The following is an 18,367-nucleotide window of genomic DNA, read 5'->3' on the forward strand; positions in this document are numbered from 1 at the left end:
GCCGGCCAGCAACTCCTTTCTTCCGGCTCCTGGCTCGTCAGCGAAGACCCCGACGCCTGTAAGACTTGTGCAGCCGCAGCCCTCGTGGCTAGGTAACTCGGCATTTCGGTGCCTGCATAGCCTCCTTACTCTAGGGTCCCGAGTCCCTCGCTTCCGACTTGCCTTAAACTTTCCGTGTCCCCGGACACTTGTTTTAAACTGTGCACTTGAAGTATTTGCTAAAGAGATTTGGTTTGTGCTAAGTACCCTGTCCTCATAAAGAGTACAGGGCTGTTGTGATTCTTAATAAATATACTGTTTATTTTCATAACACTTGTGTGGTGTCCTTTCACTGGGTGTTCAAGGGGTACATGTGTGGTAAACAGCTGGCTTAACACGCCCTCTCGAGTCTTTAGCCTTAGACTGCTCGTATCCACGCTACTAGGATAGCTGGTCTATAGGTTGACTTACAACCAAACACCATAAGGGTCGTTGGAACGATACATAGCGGTCGCTAGAATAGCGAACGTTGCATATCGGGCCAACTTCTCACATTGGTGGCAGCGGTGGGATTTGAGCTTGCTGTTGTTTTACCACACGTATCCTAAGAATATCTTGTTGAAAGATCGCACAAGTACTGTTAGTACATATAACTAAAGCTTAGAATACTCTGAGTTCTACTGAACCAGCTGTTGTAGCTCCTCAAGGCTTAGCACACCTTGGCTACAACTCTTAGCAAGGGTACAGTAGGAAAACACATAGTGTAGGTAGGTGCATCACTTACACCACACTAGAAACAGTATGTCGGGCCAAGGAGGAAACTCTGAGTCTCCCCTTGTGTCAGTTGACCCTCCACAGGTCATCCCTTCAGGATATACTGTGCTGAGCTTCAAGGAGTTAAGACGATTATGTCACTCCCGGGAGATTCAGCAGGGGTCTAACCCCACAACGTCCTTTCTGATTGGTCTCTTGGAGACTTATGATGCCAGAAGAGCTGAGAAACTTCGTAGCTCTTCTAATCCAGAAGGAGACATGCCTCCCCTCGAGGGAACCCGGGACGATCCGGACCTCATTCACCTCGCAACCGAGAACGAGGATGTGGAGGAGGATGAGGATGAGGATCTCTCTGGGGACGAGGCAGATAAGGGACAGGTAGAAGTCGTCAGACTAACACGGTCCAACTTAAGCAAACATGATAGTGGTACTGGGGGACCCCCGGCGCTACTGTCAGGTCCGCTTAACATTGGGAATGGACGAGCCAGATCTCTGTCAAGAGGCTCTGGCAGATCCCTTCAAACCAATGGCTCTCACAACTCTTCTCAAAGAGGGATGACGTCCCCTCAGAGGAGAGTGTACGAAGCTAAGGAAAGGGCAGCTAATCTGAGGATCGAAAGGGAAGAACTTGCCCTGGCCAAAGAAAGGCTTGCCTTTGCGAGAGAGCAACAGTTAAGTGGGGTAGTCCCCACTGGTGGCAGCAATGTACCTAGCAATAGGGAAAGGAGTTTTGATACGAAACACCTTGGTAAGATAGTGCCCCCCTTTAAACAAGGGGACGACATCCACAAATGGATTACTGCTTTGGAGAGGGCCTGCACTGTGCAAGGTGTACCCCAGAGTCAGTGGGCAGCTATCTTGTGGCTCTCCTTTGAAGGTAAAGGAAGAGACAAGCTCCTCACCACAAGGGTGGAGGATGCTAACAATTACCAAATCTTGAAAAATACACTCGTTGAAGGGTTCGGCCTAACCACTGAGCAGTACAGGGTGCTGTTCAGGGATACCCCGAAAACGCAGTCTCAAGATTGGTCTGATTTTGTCGATTGTTCCACTAAGGCTTTTGAAGGCTGGCTACTGGGTAGTAAGGTTACTGATTTTAAAGGATTGTATAATCTAATTATGAGGGAGCAAATCTTAAATAATTGTCAGAACCAGCTACTACATCAGCACCTGGTAGACTCGGAGTTGACCTCTCCACAGGAATTGGGTAAGAGGGCAGACAAATGGGTCAGAACCAGGGTTAGGCCTAAAAACCAGGGTGGTGACCAGAAAAGGGAATCGACCAAGCCTCAAGAGAAGGGTGGGGATAAATCCACAGAGAAGACTTCCCAAGGGCCCCAAAACTCCAACAAGGGTGGTGGGTCCCAGAACACTCCTTCAGAACAGAAGAAACCTTATTGCCATACCTGTAAACAGGTGGGCCATTACAAAAGTGATACCAAATGCCCTAAAAATAGCAATAAGGAAAATATACCCCCAAGTAACACTCCCAGACCTCCTGTTACCACTAGTGGTAATCCCCCAGGTGGTGGGAGTGCCCCCAAGAATGTGGTGGGCATTACTTTGGGCAATCAGGAGGACTATGGCTTAGCCAGGTTCCCTGACCACACTCTTGTCTGTGAGACTGGCATGGGGTTTGCCAACTTCACTACTGGACCCCACATTTTGGGCAAGTATCGACAAGAAGTCTTAGTGAACGGTCAGAAAGTTGAGGCATTCAGAGACACAGGGGCCAGCCTCACCATGGTGAGTGACCATCTGGTCCCCTCTGCTCAACTGACCCCTGGTTTTACTTATCAGGTGACGGACATTCATGGAATGAAGAGAAGGCATCCCATGGCAGTAGTCAAGCTCAGATGGGGTAATGTCACAGGGCCTATGAGAGTGGCAGTGACAGATAACCTACCTGTAGATTGCTTACTGGGGAATGACCTGGAACTCTCAGCATGGGCTGAGGTGGAGCAAGAAACTCATTCCAGAATGATAGGCCTATCCAGACAGGTTAGTGGGGCAGTAATAGCTACAGCCCCAGTCCAAGCACCATTCCTCCCTGAAAAGGTTGGAAGAGCAGTGGTAGCCACTGCCCAGGCTCAGACAGACTTTACCGAACAGGATAGGAGGGCTGTGACAGTCACAGCCCAAACACAAACTGAGTGCCCTCCTGAAAAGGTTGGCAAGGCTGAAATGGTCTCAGCCTCTACTCAAACCGATAGTGAGGTTGTGAAGCCTGAAACAATGGATCACTCCACTCAAACAGAGAGCATTGAGGAGGAAGAAGAGTCTTCCCCCTCCCAGACACTAGGTGAGAGCCAGCCTCCTCAGGGAACTGACTCTACCCCTGTTGAAGGAACTGCCCCAGAGGTAGTCAGGCCTAGCCTGGCAGAGCCCCTGATGGCAGTGGACCCTTCCCAGGTGGGACCCAGTCTGGAGCAGGTAACCTGCACCTCTCTACCCTGCCTCAGTCAGCCCAGGGCTGAAGAGATCAGGGAGGCCAGTGGTGGACCCCAAAGGGCCCCCTGTCCAAAAGAACCCCTTAATCAACAGATTAGGATCACTGAAGCTGGTAAACCTAGCCAAGTGAAAATAGAACAGACTCCTGAGGGATCCCCCTTAAAAGTAGTTAGGGAACTCCCACAGCTGGACACTGTCGGGCACAGCCAAACATGGGGCCTAAAAACCCCAGACCTGACCTGTCCCTCCAGTAAGCCAAACAGAGGGACTCAGCCTCCAGCTTTAGGTAGCCAGAGGCTGACCCTGAGAGCTCAGTGCATCTCAGCTAAAGAAAGAAAGGCACACATGATGAATGGTGATTGGAGGAAGTTGAGCCCAAAGGTAGAGGAGCCTCACTTCAGTACTCCACCCCAGCATCAGCCTTCTTCTTTCCCAAGACACTACAGAGACAGAGATTCCCTATGGTGGAGACCCTCAGATACCCTTAGGGTGAGGGGTTGCCTAGTGGACCATGACACAGGGGGAAACCAAGCCAGAGCTGGTCCTTCCTTATATGGCCACTTAGGTAATAGAGGCTTACCTGGACAAGGATAGCCTTATCTCCTTTCGTTTGGGGGGGGGTTGTGTAGGAAGGTACATCCTGACTATGGTTGCCCCCAACTTTTTGCCCTGTGTTTTAGCTGGTTTTGGACATAGTCGGCCTGGGACCCTGCCAATCAGGACCCCAGGCCTACTGCTCTCTCTTTAAAATGGATTCCATGTACCCTAGGTACATTTCCAATTGGTACTGGGCCACCTTATCAGACCCTGTAACTCAGGGCATAGGTGTACCCAGGGCCGCCATGGGCTGCAGCATGTATTATGCCACCCCTGGCTGGCCTCGTAAATTTGACACAACTGGCTGCACGACAGCTGGGGCGAAGACGTGTAACCACCCTTCGCTTTAGGTATAGTAGCTCTATATCTAACCATACAATGGACACCCGAGTTCCTATCAGTCACTCCTATGGCAGGCCTTAACAATCCTGAAGGCAGAGTGCGTGGGCTCGTGTGAGTTAGGCTCAGGCCCGAGCCGAGCCCGGCTGCAGCTTGCGGAATCAAAACCCAATAGCTGTTCCATGATAACGCGTACCACCTCGGTAACTTCGGTGTCGCGTTATCAAGGCATGTCGAGTAAGGTGTCATACGAATCGGGATGCTGCCCTCTCACCAACTCTGGCGACGAGGTTAGCATTCCGCCCTTCTAGAGGGACACGACATGTACGTAACTGTGAACCCCGGTTAAAGTTAACGAAAGCCTCAGCTCCACAAAATGGATGCTGCCACCACAGACACAAGTCTGACCTCCTGCTGCTGGGAGTCCTTCCAGCGAGGAGCACTTGGACAAAGGGTTTCCTGTCGAGGGCGCTGTTCGCACCGTCCCAGACAGGGTTTGTGTATTCTGGGTAGGTAGGGCTTTGGCGAGAAGGTGACTGCGGAGTGGCACCCCGGTGCTCACTACGCATCTGCCGGTTAGAACCAGTTCCAGGGGCGACAGCCCTGGCCTGGGGAAAGCCCGGCAGGGGAGAGGGGCGTAACTACCCCCCTTCCTGGTCCCACCCTTAGGGCAGGACCTAGTCATGTACCCACCCCTTTCTTTAGAATAAAGGCCGGAGCGGGGACCCTTCCAAATTAGATCATCTTTGAATCAAGAATACTTTCTACGAAAGGACTTCAAGACTCTTCTCAAGATTTCTCCCTTGTGGCTAAGGAGTAGTCACCCTGCATCAGCGGGCACCATCTAAGAACTCTGCGCTTTGCTGTAAGTCCTTCCTCAAGGAATCCGACGGCCCAGCTCGACGAGAACCGGCTTCCCTGGCACCTCTGACCTCTACCCACGTCATCAGCTCAGCTGTGATCTGTGGGTGCGACGAGACCTCGAGGGACCGGCCATCATCAGAACCTGCACGCTCTTAAAAACCAGCACGACCGTCGAGGTAACTCTCTGGTGAGTGCTCTGGGGTCCGAGAAGCCCCAACCCTGAGCCGCTCCAGCACCGAAGTGCAGTCTCCCAGCATCTCCACGATCTGCGTGGGGCCCTTCTGCTCGCTGCTCAGCACGTTGTCTGGTCACTAGCCGCTGGCTTGTGCCCTTCTGTGACGACATCCGAGAATCATCACTGCCGGTCTGGTTGCTCCAGACTGGCCCTTGCTTCCATCTTTCCGAGAAGCACCCCGGACCCTCCTGGTCCACTCAAGACGCCGACAGCGACATCCGTCGTGGGACAGCTCGCACCTCCACCGTGGTCGCCGACAACGCCTCCTGGTCCGAGAGACTGCAGAGCCTAGCGTCGCCCACTCACCTGGTCGAGGTGACGGCCAACCGGTGCCTTCCTGGTACCCTCTGACTACTGGCTAGTAGTACGAACTTGGTCCCCTCTGCTTTCAGGTTTCATCAATCTCCGATCCAGGCTTGGATCTCTACGAACTATTCAGCACTGGTCGCCGGCCAGCAACTCCTTTCTTCCGGCTCCTGGCTCGTCAGCGAAGACCCCGACGCCTGTAAGACTTGTGCAGCCGCAGCCCTCGTGGCTAGGTAACTCGGCATTTCGGTGCCTGCATAGCCTCCTTACTCTAGGGTCCCGAGTCCCTCGCTTCCGACTTGCCTTAAACTTTCCGTGTCCCCGGACACTTGTTTTAAACTGTGCACTTGAAGTATTTGCTAAAGAGATTTGGTTTGTGCTAAGTACCCTGTCCTCATAAAGAGTACAGGGCTGTTGTGATTCTTAATAAATATACTGTTTATTTTCATAACACTTGTGTGGTGTCCTTTCACTGGGTGTTCAAGGGGTACATGTGTGGTAAACAGCTGGCTTAACACGCCCTCTCGAGTCTTTAGCCTTAGACTGCTCGTATCCACGCTACTAGGATAGCTGGTCTATAGGTTGACTTACAACCAAACACCATAAGGGTCGTTGGAACGATACATAGCGGTCGCTAGAATAGCGAACGTTGCATATCGGGCCAACTTCTCACAGGTGCTACTGCACCAAAGGATGCAGATGTCTTTGGCAGACATTCCTCGATGATTTCTAATGTGTGTCCCACACTTCCATGTCTCTGCACTCCTCTCAGTCACCACACACTTCCATGTCTCGCTCCCCTCTCAGTCACCACACAAGTTCCTAAGCAGGGGCGTAGGTTGGTCAGTTAGCTTAGGGGGATGTAACTAAGCGTCAGATTTCCCAACAATCGCGCGGGCACATAATGTTCAAATATTTTATAAGCCAGGTGCATGAGAGGGGTCAAGGGGCGGCAAACAGGGAGAGGGATGCGGATTGGTTGGGGCACTAAGTGAGAGCAAGGACATTATTTTGTATAACAACCAACAGTTTTGAAGTCTTTCCAAACAGAGAGAGCATGTGTGCGTTTTGTTTGTGTTTGTAAACATTCCTAGAGCAATCAGTCAGGCAGCTCACCATACCCGACTGAAAGCACCCCTACCCAACCACCAATCACAAAATACATGTACTGGGGGAGTGCAACACCCCAAACACCCCCCTGAGGCTACGCCCCTGCTCCTAAACACCCTTGCGCGGCTCCTCCTCTTCCTCGAAGACTGTGAGCTCCCCACTCTGGCTGTGAGGAACCCCACCCTGGCTGTCACTCACTGATAGGGCAGCGCCCCATTAACAGACACCGGGACCCCTCCCCCGCCTTCCTGCAAGATATAACCCGCGTGAAGCCAACGTGGTTCCAAGAACCGGAAGCGGGGCCAGCCCAGGCCTGCCCTGCACTAGCCCTCCCTGCAAGCAGCATGCCTGGGAGCGACCCGAGGCCCAGGCGACTGCAGGGCACCGGAAGGCACACAACCACGAACCAGTCCCTGGACTCTGGGACAAGCTGGGAAGGCTGGGGTCAAAGGGCAGCAGCAAAGGTCACGGTGCAAGCCTTCATCCAGGAGTCATCCTCAAAGTGTCGGTAGGAATGGTGCTCAAACGTTCGACCTTCTCTGCTCTAGGCTCGCTTCGGGGGGCACTGATGCCTCGTCACGGCCCCTCGCTCCTCCCAGTCCATGCTGAGTCACGCCCCCATCCTTTGTCCTGCACTTGATTCATTACTCCTGATAAGCCCCTCGATTGTTTCTGGTAGGCATGTATTTACAAGAGCCCATAAAATAAAGTATTTTTGTGATGGCATTGTTGGCTTTCATTTCAGGTAGAGGCGTGCCCAAGAATGCCACCAGTCCTGTGTGCAGAGTCTGCAGGTCTCGTGGTCAAGGCAGCGGGTGGATCTGGTTTGGTCCAGGGTGGGGCGCGCGAACGATGCGTTCAGTCACCTGTGGGTTCCATGACTCCTGTACACTTCTGCTTCTTTTGTTGGGGTGGAGATACGTTTTCAAATGCCAGGGTGTGGGGGCAAACACAAAAGACCACATCCCACGGCACACACTCCACTTCCTGAATTGGCAGTGTTTGTCGAGCAGCGATAGTTTCGCGAGCAGTGATAGGCCGAGCTCTACCCACCTTTACAGAGGAAAGGAGGACTCTCGCCCACATACCCGCGTTGACTGGATATCTAGGACTTCTCGAAAGCTGGTCCCTCATTTCGGTTTCCCAGCTCGCCGGCCCAGGTCCACACGACACAACAGGTAAGAGGCGAAGGGCTATTTTGTGTGCACAAGAACCTACATGTCTGTGAAGTATGGGGGTGTTCGATGGAAGACGCCCATGTCTCAGCGGGGTCAAGTGATGTTGAGGCCATATCATGGAAGGGGGCTTGATGCCTTCTACTCTCTTGTATGTTTGAATGCAAGGGGCTTATAGAACTCGAAGTAAGGTACAGATCAACAAGATGTCTACCAAGACATGGGCATTCGCGGGGTACCCTCAACCACTCCTGTAACCTTTCCTGGTCATGTTGCGTCCCCTAGAACTAAGTCAATGCTTTCTTTGCTTAAGGTATTCCTAACTTTTTTTCCCATCGTCACTCTGACATTGAGGCTGAGCCTTCCTACCTGTCACCTGGTTTAGTGTCAAGATCCCACGGGGCTGTGCAAGCTGATGTGTCGGGACAAAAGGTCCTCTACGGGTCTGGCGGGGGGATTTCATCTCTGGCAGACCAAGAGGCTCCCAATACCTCCTTTGAGGTCAGACCCAAAAATAGGTAATTAGTCATTTACTGCAACTGGAGGGCGGGTGACCCATGATTTGGACCCAGTAGGGATGCTTTCGCTCATGGGGGGTCTGTAGGTTCGGTGACCCTTGACTTGGAAACAGTAGAGTTGCTTCAACACACGATGGGGTCTCTAGGACAGGTTAACATTGACTTGCACTCAGTAGAGTTGATTCCACTCATGGGAGTCTGTAGGACAGGTGACCCACGACTTGGACCCCGCAGAGATGCTTCCACTCAGGGGGTCTTTAGGAGAGGCGACACTTGACTTGGACCCATAGAGATGCTTCCACTCATGGGGGTCAGTAGGACAAGTGACCTTTGACATAGACACAGTAGAGATGCTTTCACTCATGGGGGTCTGTAGGACAGGTGACCTTTGACATGGACACAGTAGAGTTGCTTCTATTCATGGGGTCTGTAGGACAGGTGACCTTTGACATGGACCCAGTATAGATGCTTCCACTCATGGGGGGTCTGTAAGGAGAGGTGTCCCTTGACTTTGACCCAGTATAGATGCTTCCACTCATGGGGGGTCTGTAAGGAGAGGTGTCCCTTGACTTTGACCCAGTATAGATGCTTCCACTCATGGGGGGTCTGTAAGGAGAGGTGACCCTTGACTTTGACCCAGTACAGATGCTTCCACTCATGGAGCTGAGGGCTATCATGTAAAGCAGCCATTCTGTGGACAGCACAGTACATGCCCTTTCCATCAAACCTAGTTTGCAGTTAGATTTAAGATCCTGCCCCTACAAAGCCCCTTCCTCCTGCCCCAGGAGTCTCCGAGAGTCAGAGTTGTCCTGTTTCTTTCACACCTCTCCGTGGAGCAGTTGGGCGAGTGTATGTCCAACTGAGAGTGGCATTCACGCACCTCACTGTCTGCTTTTAACCACTTTGATTTTTCAGTCAATGCACTGAAACGCAGTGGCGGCTGGCACGGATCCGGGTGTTAGGGCGGGGAAGGGGATAAATAAAAAATTAGATTTCACTTACCTCCTCGCCGCATCCTCCTTTTCGTATCTCTCCTCCACGGTCCTCTGGCTGGAACAGGAAGCACCAAGGCTCCCCTGATCCAATCACAACGCTATTACTTGATGTTTAAAAAGATTGCTTCCACACACACTAACCTCAGCCTACTTGCTAAGGGTGGGAACTAGAGGCACAGGGCTAAGGAGCAAGCCGGCCTCCACTTACCTATTCATACACAAAATAGGCTGCTCCGAGAGTATGTTTTTGATATTTCCTACAGAATTAAACAGAGATGCCGTGCCAACAGTGGCATCTCATAAAAAGTTATGGACTGGCCTCGCACACCGCCCGGTGCCATGCTTTATCATCGGCTGTCCTCGCCCTCAAAACTCTTGGTTTGATAGAGGGCGGGCATACACCTGGAGACAGGGATGCACTTCTAAATCTAAGTGATGGCCGTGGGGAAGTGATGGGTGATCTAAAAACCATTACATTTGTCCATAGACAAACTTTATTCAGGGCCCAAATGTGTGGTGATTGAAAGAAGTGACCAGTGATGTGGGACGTTATTCACCCTTCACTGTGTTGCATGTGAAGATCACTTCCCACGGCCATCACTTAGATTTAGAAGTGCATCCCTGTCTCCAGGTGTATGCCCGCCCTCCATCAAGCCAAGTTTTTAGAGGGCGAGGACGGCCTATGATGAAGAATCCAGTCCAGAACCTTTTACGAGATGCCCCTATTGGCACTGCACCTCTGTTTAACTCTGTAGGAAATATAAAAAAATACTCTATGAGCAGCCTATTTTGTGTATGCGTAAAAATATTGCTTTACATTAAAAAAAAACATTGAAATTCGCCAAAAAATCAAAGGTCACGGTCAGTTTTTGTCATTTGGATTGACTGGGAGGGTACGGCCATCCTTCCTCGGCTGTGCCAGCAGATAACTTGTGCCTCCAGGAAACCCTTTGCAGCCTACATTGCTACATTGCATCGAAGGTGTGTAGAGGTATTGAACATGTTATAAATCTTTGATTTGAAGAGAAATTCTGTGTGCAGGTGACAGTTGATTACTTGTGTTCAGCATGTTCCAAACACAAGTTTTTTTTGGTTCTGCACAAAAAGTTTCCAACAGGGCTAAGATTCTACGTACAACATACCAAGTATTGTTGGTTATTAGACAGAATCGTCTCAGCAGGACAATTTGTACATAACATAGAAGCCTGTATGCACCGGGTACTGATCTATGTACACGTGCCTGTTTTGTACCAGAAGATGGGTTATTTGTAAAGGTTTCACCATGGTATGAATGATGACCTTGAGCAGCTTCAAACCTTGGGTATTTTGAGCGAATAGTGTCTCTTTGGATAAGTTTTGCATAGGATGTACACTGTGCTTAGTACATACGTTTTAATACTCGGTAGTGTATTTCTCATGAGAGTTTCACTGTCTGCAAAGAGTGTGGTACAGGGCAGACTCTATCCATACAGTGAATACTGTTTAGAGTACCCACTTCTCTACTCATATCATATCCACTACATTTCTCAATGTAGGTTCAGTGACTTCCAGGGGTTTGATACAGATAACAGCTGTCCGAAGTAGGACATTAGTTATGTATCTCGAGGAACTTGGTTTTCCCTGATCGGTTGTATACGGATTGAACACCGTGTGCAGGAAAGGTGACCCTTTCATCGGTGGTTCACGGTCAACATAAACTTGGCTACCCATGACGTGCAGAGGGTCAATGCTGCACATGGCACAAGCTTGCTTGACCTATGGGGGTTGTATGTATGACGGCAGTAATGATGCGTCATAATATACGTCTCCAGAGCCTAAGGAGGGGACGGCCCATCATGAATCTGGGCGCCATCTTCGAATAGCAGTAATCAAAGGTATGGATAGAACAGGAAGTGTAGCTGCGAGTACATTCCGCTTCCCAACTGCTGAACTATATCGAAAGAGAGCGATCTCCCTGCAGCCTGTATTATTGTCTCTCACTGGCCACCGTAGGCAAAATCCTATAGGTTTACCAGTGGCATGCTCCCTCATCGAGTCCTCACCCAGACACCTTCATGTATTTATGTGGGCTCAACCCTGATAGGCAAGGGGGCTCTTGGTGTGTTTACGTGGAGGGGTCTATATTTAAAATTGCCTAAAGGTATCCTAAACAATATTCCAATTTATTTGGGGAATCCTTTGGCAAGGTTAAAAGAAGCAGGGGGATGCCATTCAGAATGCAATGTACTCAGTCTACATGTTTCAGCCATGCAACTTGCCTTAATGGTCAGGTGGCTTTCTTCAGGACTTTATTACTTGAAAGATCCTTAAAGTTATCCTATTTTAGAATAGTAATAACCTTTAGTACTCAATATTTCTGCTCAGTTTGCCTCATTCATTCACGTTCACTACAGCATGCCATTTTTACGAACAATACTGAGAACTTTTCTCAGCCATGTATCTGTTAGTTAATTTTCTGAAGGCCCCAGGGGGCATTAGAGGCAGAGGGGACTTGTAGTCACACCTTCGTCAGAGGTTCACGACTACAGAAAACCTACTTGGCTCCTCTGCCCTACATCCTTAAAGTCCGTAACTTTAGTGGCAAAAAAAACGATTGATTTCTCATCAAAAAATGTTGAATATGTTAGGACCTTCCATGCTAGTGATTTACTTTATCTGTTAGTTATTTCCATAATTTTCTGCTTCTGTATTTTTTTGCGTAGCCTGTCTCTCTTTTGTTTGCTGCACACTTCGCGCAGTCTCCTGTAGGTGTTTATAATGGGCCACAATTGAGAGCTTCGGAGCTGAGGCTGGAGGCAGTGAGAGTTTCCCACAGTGCCTGTGACTGGGTCAAAATAATGTTCAGAATGCATGGCCATTCAATCCTTGGCCTCTCTGAAGCATTCACAGAGAAATGGACACGTATTCCAGATGCAATTGTGATTCTGTTCAAATCTGTGTGAAGGAAGTGCACAGGTGTGAAAAGATTGACAAGGCAAAGGTAAAAAAAAAACGGCGCGGGTCATTCTTTGCTGGTGAAGTGAAGAAGGTGCAAGGAAGTACATGCAGGAGAGAGTGAAAAGAAGGCGCTAAAGAGGAAAGCGATGCGTCGTGAGAAGATAGGCAGAGCGACAAGATGTGGAGAGAAACAGGGCACACATGTCTAACATAGAGTGAACATGCCTGGAGTGACTGAGCCACTCTGAGGGACAGCACCTTGCAAAGGCCTCAGTAATGTGTAATTCACAGCTGACAACCATTGACAAAGCCAGTAGAACTTGCTGATTTTTGGGTGAATGCCAATCGTTGTGTTATATATCTGGATGCAATAACAGAAAGCCCAGATAGGAATCAAAATACTGGTTGGGAGGCTATCGGGATCACAAAAATGTATTTTTTGTTAAAATCATACCCTTAATTACATAGGCCGCTCCCTTTTGAGCCCTCTATTTATTCAGCCCACTCAGAGCCCTGTCTAACTCAGTCTGGTATCTGGCGGCCATCTTTGATTGAATTCTGCAAGTAAACAAGTTGCACTGTTGTTCTGCTCTACACTTCGCTCAGTCACGGGGTCCTCGAAGCCCCCCTCAAGCACCGACCACTGCTATGAGTTCCACAGGGGGGTGGTTAGGGGCTTCCGGCTAAAAGATTTGACAAAACCACCCAAAACTCCTAAGGGGCTCTTCCATTTCCTTCCCACGGCTCTCCGAGCTCAATGAAGCAACCGACTGGCTGCCCGAGCGCTACACACCAAATCTTTCCATCTTGTTCCCTAATGCACAGCTCGGCGTGTTTGCTCACTCAACGCCTGGGGTTTCCACGGTTCCGCCATGAACTCGTCACCACGCCAAACAGTGTTATCTCTCCCACGGGTGGGACCACGAGAGGCCAACCCTCGGCTTTTGTGAAGCTGTCACACTGAGTAATGAGTGATCCTAAAGCAACCACGTCAGCTCAGACCCACAGCTCGGGCGGTGGCAGGGTTCATATCACTGCATCTCTCATGCCTGTTGTAGGGCTTGGCTGCATGCACACAGCTCTGTCAGTGTACCTCATACCTCCCAAGATGCTGCTCTGACACAGGCCCTGCCCTGCCCCCCTAAGCCTACAGCTCCCCTGATGTTCCAGTGCCGGGAACCAGGCCCACAGATCTGCAGGTGTACCTCAAGTCCGACCTACAGCTCTCCTGTGCCAGTGCACCTCGCCCCTACTTGCTGTACCTCAACCTCCCATGATGCTACCCTGACTCAGGCCCAGCTCTGCCAGTGCACCTCAGCCCTACCTGCTGTCTCCATGCTATTCCAGAGCCAAGAGCCAGTACCGCAGCTCTGTCAGTTCACCTCAACCCTACGTAGTATCTCTGTACTACTACTAGTCCAATGCGACAGCCAGGCCCACAGCTCTATGAAAGTACCTCAAACCGACCTGCAGTTCCCCTGCTCTACTGACAGCCAGCCTAGCAGCAGCTCCAGGGTCGGCCAAACTGAACCTTGACCCCTGCTTTCCTCGCTCTGGGCCAGCAAGCCTGTGTCTTACCTGCCCTCTCCTTCAAGTCTTAGAAGTGTCTGGGTGGCTGTAAGTAGAATCTCATTGCACCGCGTGAAGCACCCGAAACATCAGCGGGTGGAACCTGGAGTCAGGGTGGCAGGGGGTAGTGGAGACAACTAGAACCACAGAGGTGGAGCCGGAAGTCCCGGGCACTGGAGTCTGTCTGTGGTCTTTAGCAGCCGACCATGTTTATGTGTGTCCTGGAGGCGAGAGGGCACCTGCTGCTGGTTTCCTGAGCGCTGTCGCCGACTGATGTCTCCGCAAATTTGATAATCCACGCTTCTTAGGTAACTCCATTGGCTTCCCATACGGAAAAGAGGTTGGTTCAGGGCCCTCTGCCACAGCGCCCTCTTTCAGGCGCAGCGTGTTAACGACGGCCCATATTTATCAAGGGTATAAGTAACACAACAGAGCGAGACACCCGCTGCGCGGAGTGGAAGGGCAGAAAGGTTCCGTATTTAGCATTATATGGCGCATTCCTGCCCTTTCCCAGCGTTGGCGCACTTCTGGCTCTCTAGTGCCAACGCAGGCATCTTTACGCCATGCTGCAAGGGTGCCTGCGTTGTAAGCAGGATTATTTCGTGCAGGAGGGACACCTTCCTGCACAAACACAACCCCCTGAGGCGTTTTCCTCTTTCTATGCACGCTTGCTGAATGCCGCACACATAAAAAGCAGAATAAAGGAGGAAAGAATTCGATATTTCTCGTTGTTACTCCTGATCTGGGGAGGCGAAGCATTTTGATGTATTCCTGGGTCTACCACGAATGGTAAACCTTGGAGTACCTCAACGTCCATGGGTGCATCTGTGGGCGCACCCACGCTCCACAGATGGAACGCCTCAACGTCCATGGGTGCATCTGTGGGTGCACCCACGTTCCACAGATGGAACACCTCAACGTCCATGGGTGCATCTGTGGGCGCACCCACGCTCCACAGATGGAACGCCTCAACGTCCATGGGTGCATCTGTGGGCGCACCCACGCTCCACAGATGGAACGCCTCAACGTCCATGGGTGCATCTGTGGGCGCACCCACGCTCCACAGATGGAACGCCTCAACGTCCATGGGTGGATCTGTGGGCGCACCCACGCTCCACAAATGATACGCCTCAACGTCCATGGGGGCATCTGTGGGCGCACCCACGCTCCACAGATGGAACGCCTCAACGTCCATGGGTGGATCTGTGGGCGCACCCACGCTCCACAGATGGAACGCCTCAACGTCCATGGGTGCATCTGTGGGAGCACCCACGCTCCACAGATGGAACGCCTCAACGTCCATGGGTGCATCTGTGGGCGCACCCACGCTCCACAGATGGAACGCCTCAACGTCCATGGGGGCATCTGTGGGAGCACCCACGCTCCACAGATGGAACGCCTCAACGTCCATGGGGGGATCTGTGGGCGCACCCACGCTCCACACATGGAACGCCTCAACGTCCATGGGGGCATCTGTGGGCGCACCCACGCTCCACAGATGGAACGCCTCAACGTCCATGGGTGCATCTGTGGGCGCACCCACGCTCCACAGATGGAACGCCTCAACGTCCATGGGTGCATCTGTGGGCGCACCCACGCTCCACAGATGGAACGCCTCAACGTCCATGGGTGCATCTGTGGGCGCACCCACGCTCCACAGATGGAACGCCTCAACGTCCATGGGTGCATCTGTGGGCGCACCCACGCTCCACAGATGGAAGGCCTCAACGTCCATGGGTGGATCTGTGGGCGCACCCACGCTCCACAGATGATACGCCTCAACGTCCATGGGGGCGTCTGTGGGAGCACCCACGCTCTACACATGGAACGCCTCAACGTCCATGGGTGCATCTGTGGGCGCACCCACGCTCTACACATGAAACGCCTCAACGTCCATGGGGGCATCTGTGGGAGCACCCACGCTCCACAGATGGACCGCCTCAACGTCCATGGGTGCATCTGTGGGCGCACCCACGCTCTACACATGGAACGCCTCAACGTCCATGGGGGCATCTGTGGGAGCACCCACGCTCCACAGATGGACCGCCTCAACGTCCATGGGTGCATCTGTGGGCGCACCCACGCTCCACAGATGGAACGCCTCAACGTCCATGGGTGGATCTGTGGGCGCACCCACGCTCCACAGATGGAACGCCTCAACGTCCATGGGTGCATCTGTGGGCGCACCCACGCTCCACAGATGGAACGCCTCAACGTCCATGGGTGCATCTGTGGGCGCACCCACGCTCCACAGATGGAACGCCTCAACGTCCATGGGTGCATCTGTGGGCGCACCCACGCTCCACAGATGGAACGCCTCAACGTCCATGGGTGCATCTGTGGGAACACCCACGCTCCACAGATGGAACGCCTCAACGTCCATGGGTGGTTCTGTGGGCGCACCCACGCTCCACAGATGGAACGCCTCAACGTCCATGGGTGCATCTGTGGGTGCACCCACGTTCCACAGATGGAACGCCTCAACGTCCATGGGTGGATCTGTGGGCGCACCCACGCTCCACAGATGGAACGCCTCAACGTCCATGGGTGCATCTGTGGGAGCACCCACGCTCCACAGATGGAACGCCTCAACGTCCATGGGTGGATCTGTGGGCGCACCCACGCTCCACACATGGAACGCCTCAACGTCCATGGGTTCATCTGTGGGCGCACCCACGCTCCACACATGGAACGCCTCAACGTCCATGGGGGCATCTGTGGGCGCACCCACGCTCCACAGATGGAACGCCTCAACGTCCATGGGTGCATCTGTGGGCGCACCCACGCTCCACAGATGGAACGCCTCAACGTCCATGGGTGGATCTGTGGGCGCACCCACGCTCCACAGATGGAACGCCTCAACGTCCATGGGTGCATCTGTGGGCGCACCCACGCTCCACAGATGGAACGCCTCAACGTCCATGGGTGGATCTGTGGGCGCACCCACGCTCCACAGATGGAACGCCTCAACGTCCATGGGTGCATCTGTGGGAGCACCCACGCTCCACAGATGGAACGCCTCAACGTCCATGGGTGGATCTGTGGGCGCACCCACGCTCCACAGATGGAACGCCTCAACGTCCATGGGTGCATCTGTGGGCGCAACCACGCTCCACAGATGGAACGCCTCAACGTCCATGGGTGCATCTGTGGGCGCACCCACGCTCCACAGATGGAACGCCTCAACGTCCATGGGTGGATCTGTGGGCGCACCCACGCTCCACAGATGGAACGCCTCAACGTCCATGGGTGCATCTGTGGGAGTACCCACGCTCCACAGATGGAACGCCTCAACGTCCATGGGTGGATCTGTGGGCGCACCCACGCTCCACAGATGGAACGCCTCAACGTCCATGGGTGCATCTGTGGGCGCACCCACGCTCCACAGATGGAACGCCTCAACGTCCATGGGTGCATCTGTGGGCGCACCCACGCTCCACAGATGGAACGCCTCAACGTCCATGGGTGGATCTGTGGGCGCACCCACGCTCCACAGATGGAACGCCTCAACGTCCATGGGGGCATCTGTGGGAGCACCCACGCTCTACACATGGAACGCCTCAACGTCCATGGGTGCATCAGTGGGCGCACCCACGCTCTACACATGGAACGCCTCAACGTCCATGGGGGCATCTGTGGGAGCATCCACGCTCCACAGATGGAACGCCTCAACGTCCATGGGTGCATCTGTGGGCGCACCCACGCTCCACAGATGGAACGCCTCAACGTCCATGGGTGCATCTGTGGGCGCACCCACGCTCCACAGATGGAACACCTCAACGTCCATGGGTGCATCTGTGGGAGCACCCACACTCCACACATGGAACGCCTCAACGTCCATGGGGGCATCTGTGGGCGCACCCACGCTCCACAGATGGAAGGCCTCAACGTCCATGGGTGGATCTGTGGGCGCACCCACGCTCCACAGATGATACGCCTCAACGTCCATGGGGGCGTCTGTGGGAGCACCCACGCTCTACACATGGAACGCCTCAACGTCCATGGGTGCATCTGTGGGCGCACCCACGCTCTACACATGAAACGCCTCAACGTCCATGGGGGCATCTGTGGGAGCACCCACGCTCCACAGATGGACCGCCTCAACGTCCATGGGTGCATCTGTGGGCGCACCCACGCTCTACACATGGAACGCCTCAACGTCCATGGGGGCATCTGTGGGAGCACCCACGCTCCACAGATGGACCGCCTCAACGTCCATGGGTGCATCTGTGGGCGCACCCACGCTCCACAGATGGAACGCCTCAACGTCCATGGGTGGATCTGTGGGCGCACCCACGCTCCACAGATGGAACGCCTCAACGTCCATGGGTGCATCTGTGGGCGCACCCACGCTCCACAGATGGAACGCCTCAACGTCCATGGGTGCATCTGTGGGCGCACCCACGCTCCACAGATGGAACGCCTCAACGTCCATGGGTGCATCTGTGGGCGCACCCACGCTCCACAGATGGAACGCCTCAACGTCCATGGGTGCATCTGTGGGAACACCCACGCTCC

The 18,367-nt window shown here is 53.0% G+C and overlaps 1 protein-coding gene across 2 annotated transcripts in view; it reads left to right on the forward strand.

Moving 5' to 3' along the window:
- Positions 1–7,040: 7,040 nt before the first annotated feature.
- The window catches only part of LOC147706558 (cornifelin homolog), a 42,011-nt gene continuing 30,684 nt past the window's right edge, over positions 7,041–18,367 (forward strand). Inside the window, exon 1 of one of the 2 annotated variants that reach the window (XM_086933034.1) lies at positions 7,041–7,163. The gene's annotated coding sequence lies outside the window, so the exon portion shown is untranslated. Of the gene's footprint in view, positions 7,164–7,555; positions 7,834–18,367 lie in introns of those variants that run through there. The other variant, XM_086933033.1, reaches the window with a different exon arrangement.

This window comes from Lissotriton vulgaris, chromosome 7 (genome assembly GCF_964263255.1).
Source record: "Lissotriton vulgaris chromosome 7, aLisVul1.2, whole genome shotgun sequence".
Taxonomy (NCBI): domain Eukaryota; kingdom Metazoa; phylum Chordata; class Amphibia; order Caudata; family Salamandridae; genus Lissotriton; species Lissotriton vulgaris.